Source organism: Mchenga conophoros, linkage group LG5, assembly GCF_057382185.1.
Source record: "Mchenga conophoros isolate Kocher_MC1m ecotype Shallow Benthic linkage group LG5, M_conophoros_male_GT1.1, whole genome shotgun sequence".
Classification (NCBI taxonomy): domain Eukaryota; kingdom Metazoa; phylum Chordata; class Actinopteri; order Cichliformes; family Cichlidae; genus Mchenga; species Mchenga conophoros.
Window position 1 is genome coordinate 30,226,305 of NC_140530.1, and position 6,000 is coordinate 30,232,304.

Here is a 6,000-nt window from a genome sequence, read left to right on the forward strand (position 1 = left end):
ACCAAGTTATAAAGCTATGAAAAAATGAACCATGTATAACAGAGTGGTGTCCGGGTACATAATAAAGATAAAGATTTCAGTGTTATGTATCGTTATAAACAGGACAAAAAGGTGCAGGTTTTACAGACAACTACAGTATGATGCTGAAACTCCATAAAATACCAGTACCAAATACCAAAGGAGATTAGTTTACTGTAAATATCAGAAGATGATTCTAAAGAGTAAATATACAGTTCTTAATAGATTTATTAGACCACCACCAAGGTTTATGGTACAGCTGCCCTTAATGAACAGCATTGTCAATTACCAAAATATTTTTTCTTGCTTTGTTAATGGTTAACCCATTATTATGCAGAAGTGTTTTATTTGAAAAATTTTAATACTAAAATGTATTTTTTTTGTTATCCTTTAAATTATAAATTTACTGTTGAAAACAAAGCTGAAAAAACAGTAAAGCACAACATTATTTTTCACTTACTTGCATTATTGAACAAAAAAAAGTTTAGTGGTTGAATGTTGTGCTTGATTATTTTCTGACTTCTTAGACGGTGTATTCTCATTGCCAACGTGTAACATACTGAAGATTTGTCACATCCTGAGGTGTCTCATAGCTACGCGAAAGGTACCCTTCCGCATCCTTATGAGACGTAGCATACCAACACGGTATGTTGCGTGTTGGAGTGAGAATAAACGTGCTGTCTCGGAGAAGTGTGATGACTGAAATTTGGGTGTAAAAAGGCAATTGGTGGATTTGTTACTGTTAGAACAATAAATAATTAAATTTTTAGTTTTGATGGATTTCTAAAATACTTGTGTTTTCTTGTTTTTTATGAGAGGTGGTCTAATAAATTTGTAAAGCAATGTATTTATTGTTAATCTCAGTGTATGTTGATGTTGATATTTCATTGATGTTGCATGAATCCTTTAGTAAACACTGTACTTCAAGAACTGGTAACGCACCTGAGTGTACAGTGGTATTGTGGATTTCTTTTGGAAGAAACCGGATTTCTTAACGGACACTATATTTGCTACTGATAAATTTCCCAAAGATAATCTTTTTTCAGTTTTATTCTTTCAGTAGGCAGAATGTGTGAAAACTTTGTTTAAATTGAGTTCGAAACCAACATAGACTATTGTCCAGTGGGATTTGGCGCACTTCAGAAGTAGCTGTCTCAATCCCTCACCCTCATTTGCAAAATGTTAAGGCTTGAAGAGATGATGATGTTCACTTTTCTACATTTTAAGAAATGACAAAAAAAATAATGATCCAGCTCATAGACAGAAGCAATCAGATCATTTCCCTCCAGATGGTTGGTGACGTCTGGCTCTGTCTCTGTTGGAGCACACGACCACCAAAGGATCACAAAAGCTCCTTTGAAAGTCTTTTGTAGTGCACTGACCACATCCCTCAATACTAAGTGTGGGAACCTGGGAGAAACTTTCTGCTTACACCATCTACAAACCACAAGACAGAGGTCACACCTGCCCCATCTGGACATGCCTTTTTTCTTAATAGCTTCAAAAAGGTTTTAAACAAGCTATGAAAATTTTAAGTTCTACTTTTGCACCCACAGAGCATTGAATTAGTGCTTTATCCATATTAATTTCCTGAACAATACCCATAACAAACAGAATCACTGACAGATATATACTATGGGTTTGTAGGCTGTATTTGCATGTAGTGGTCAATTGATCTCAGCATCAGGCAGCAGATCTACTTTCTTTAACAACCACTTTCCCAGATTCACACAGAGCTTTCTGACTCTCTTACGCCATCTCTGCGTCAGCCCACCACCTGTTCTCTTGAGATGTAACTATTGTTCCCAACCACTGAGCAGCTGGCATTTCCTTTCTCTTATGTCAGGCACTCTGACTGGTCAAGACTGTGAGAAATTTGAGTAAGACCGAGACCCACACATTCATATGGAAATGCAGGACTATAAATATGTGGGATGAAGCCACCAGAGATCAGTCTCTCTACAGAGACCCTTGCCATGCTGCAGAGGCCCATGGCATCTATAGTCACTCCAGCAATGATTTGATATTCTCAGGATCAGATCTCAAGAATCACAAGGTAAATTGGAGACTCTCAGAATGCCAATTTATGAATTACTGCTTCATAATGATAGACCTATGCACATGAACTAATTTCTTAATGATTTTGTTCTTCTTGCAGATCAGAAAGCCTCTGGTGGAGAAATAATGCAGATAGCAGATCGACCGGTGACCTGAGCAACTCGTGTCTCTCCTGGATCCAGAGATCATTAAACAGCAGCCAGACTCCAAACTGGAGAAAGCAGACATCCTAGAGACGACATTATGGCTTGAACTTGAGAAGACTTCAGCAGAAGCACCAAGTTGTGGACTCAGCAGCTATTGATTAGAGCTACTTCGGATGTGTCCATCTGTACCTCCTGTTGCAGGAGGACTTGAAGATTCAGTCCCAGAAAAATTAGCTGAACTATACAAACACCTTGCAGACAGATGTTCTTTAAAGGAGAGAGGCTGACTTCTCTCCTCTGAGCTGCACAATCCTCACTACCTCCACTAAGGAGGACTAAGGACATGAGCTGGGTCAACACTGCCCTCTGGAGGTCATGGTAGACTCCTACAGACTGGAGTTGCAACTTCATGAGTTGACCATACTGGTCAAAGATTACTGGACTGAATTCCTGAAATTTGAATACCTTGTTATTCTGGATTAACAGAAGTGTTAATATCTCCACACACTGTGTGTGTTTTGTATTTTTAAAAAGATATTTCCTGAAGAAATGCAAGCAATAATATCTTTCTGGTTAAGAAGAAAAAGAAATGTCATGCATGTTGCATGAGTGAAGTCTGATTGCATTGGCAATTATTACTTTTATATTGTACTATATTGTACTTAAAAATCTGATAATGTTATAGTAACATTATTTTTTGATCACTTTGGTCAAAACCTCGAGTGTCCTTTTTTATGGACAAATTCTGATACTGAAACTGCGTTTACTCAAACAGATTTGTTGTAAGATCCAACAAATCACCTTTATATTAATGCTTTTTTAAAAGTTTTTTAAAAAAAATATTATTTTGTGTGATTATAGAAAAATGATCCGTTTTAGGATTAGTACATTTATCCTTTAACTGTAAAAGCTTTTTTGTGTAACAATATCACTGTTTTTAGTGACAATGTGATTGCTAACCATTAATAAGGTTTAATATCATTTGATCTGTTTAAAGGTCAGACTTACTCTATTTGTTTTGTTCATTAAAACCTTTTGTCCATTTGCTAAATAATGTTAAAGAACCCTGTACTGTGCACTGTTTTTGGTTCATAAAGACAGCTGTATCTTCACATTCTCTGAGTACAGTGTAACTCGCAGACATGAGCTACAGATGTGATGTCTCATCACCTCCTCTTGTAGCTGTTATACTTCATGTGGCGCCGTGTGCCTTGTTAAATAAACAAACACTGCCAGCTGACAATTTTGCGTTCTCACATGAGTCTGTAGTTTTACTATATACAAATGACTTCCTTACAAATGACATCATTATCTATAATTACCATAAAGCTTTGAAGCCATTTAGCAAGGTTGTTTGATGAACAGTTTCAGTTCATACCTGAATAGATAAAGCCACCAAACCCATTGGAAAAACATTTAAAATGATGCAGCTGTCAGTTGTGGGTGTTATCAATCAAGAAGCGTTAACAGTTTACCCATTAGTGATGTCACACAATGCATTTAATGCGATGTATAATGAGGGACACTGCTATTGTTGTTACAGTCAAAGCAGTGAAATGACAGAGTGGGAAACCAGGGAAACTCACTGACGAGCTCCAGTGGGACTCTAGACCTTTGCCCTGAAGAGATAGAATATGCATTTATAATCCCTCTTATTACTCAACATTTATCTGTTAGAGGATCACCAAAAAGTTTTGGTTGTTAATCTGTTACTGTGGAAAAGCAATGGATAGCTCAACTGTTTTAACTTCTTAGTTTAACTGATTATTAATCTAATCTTGACTCTGTGATTATCTTAACTTCCATATATGAGTAAACTGTTGTAGATATAACCAAGTTATATCTACAACACATGTACCTACAAATATAGACACGTTGAAATAAAAGAAAAAACTAATCAGCTACGTGCATTTATTGTTTAAACGGGAAGTTTAATGTACTGCTGACTCCTTAAGTGTGAATTCATGTCTTGTACTGATTTGATATAATGTTTTGTCATCACTCTGCGATTCCAAACAGTGGAATAATTTTATATCATCCATGAACATTTTCAGCGTAACTTCTATATGGCTTAATGAAGAGCTAGCAGGTATTGTCACAACTAGGGACATTATCTTTTAGTGTCTGACTGACATGGTTAGCATGGTAATTAAAACTGAAGCGAAACAAGCAACTCGGCTCTGTAAAGTAACTGAAACTCAACCAAGCGGAAATAAAGGAGATTTAAAGAAACAAACTTAAAACTAATTAAAAATAAAGCTGGCCAGTGTGCTCAGGTTGACATGTTAGAATTCAAAAACTACCTGTGTGATATCTTTTAAATTTGATGGTTACTTGAAAGAATTTACAGTGAGTGATCAGTACTGTAATAATATAGCAAATGGTGATGATGAGGAATTATTAGATGGGTTAAGCATAATCCTAACCTATAGATATACGAACTAAAAGGTTTAAAATGAAGGCTATGAAAACTAAAACGTTAAAATGAGTGAACATTTGTAATAATTTTCGGTACAGCTATAAAAATAAAAAGGATTTTGCTGTGAAAAGCATTCCAAAAATGTGTTATTGCGCTTTGGGAGTGCAACATTACATATCTATATCTATTATCTATATCTAAAAAAAGAATGGAAAAGAAATTCATTAAAGTAAGATGACTATGTGTGCCAGCTTCTTAGATGAAACGGCAAACTTTGATGAATGGAGAGATTGTGGGAAACCTCTGAGGCAAAGAGTCACACTTCGAGATAATTTGCATCCTAAACCGCACCAGCATGCGCCTATTGTCCAGAGGGGATTGGCACACTTCGGGAAACAGCTGCCGGAAAAACCCTTTTCATGCAAAGTCTGACCGTCGAGTTCACTAGATGTTAAAAAATAATATCACTCAAAAGTTAAAAAGTGGAACTAAGATTCTGTGATTTTGTTGAAAATAACTTCAGTTACTGTAGAGTATATTTTCAAATGTAATTAAATATTTGAGGCAACCAATCATGTTGTTTCCCTCCAGATGGTTGGTGACGTCGGCCTCTGTCTCCGTTAGAAACACGGCGAGCAACCATCACAAAAGCTCCTTTCAAAGACCTTTGTAGTGCACCGACCACATCATTCAATACTGAGTGTGGGAAAGTGAGAAATCTTCCTGCTCACACTAACTACAGACCACAAGACAGGGGACACACTTACTAGATATGGATATCTGACACCTGAGTCAGAGAAAAACTGCATACTTATCCAGACCTTTCCTGGTAGAGTTGTAGTTGATAATGGAAAAGTCTTCATCAGTTGGATCAGCTTCTTAGTACAAAGAACATGCAATTTCTGACTGAGCCATTACACAGTGTCCCGAGCACAGTTTAGCTCACAGCAAATGTGAGAAGAGTGAAGACATCAGAAGCAGAGAAACAGTAGGAGTGAAATTGAATTTTTCACTGATACATGGTCTGTATATGCACTTGTACAGCTGTAACTGGTTGATAAGCGTGTGCCCAGTCAAAGTCACTGGCACCAGGCATCAGATCAATAGTCTCTACAGGGTCACCACTTTCCCAGATCCACACAGAGCTTTCTCAGTCTTTTATTCCATCTCCACTTCAGTCCACCACCTGTTCCCCTGGGATGTAACAATTGTGCCCTACTAATATGACCACAGAGCATCTGGCAGGCAAGATTTCTTTTCTCTTATGTCAGGCACTCTGATTGGTCAACACCGTGAGAAGCTCCAGTCAGACCAAGACCCACACATTCATATGGAGATGTGGGAGTATAAATAGGAGGG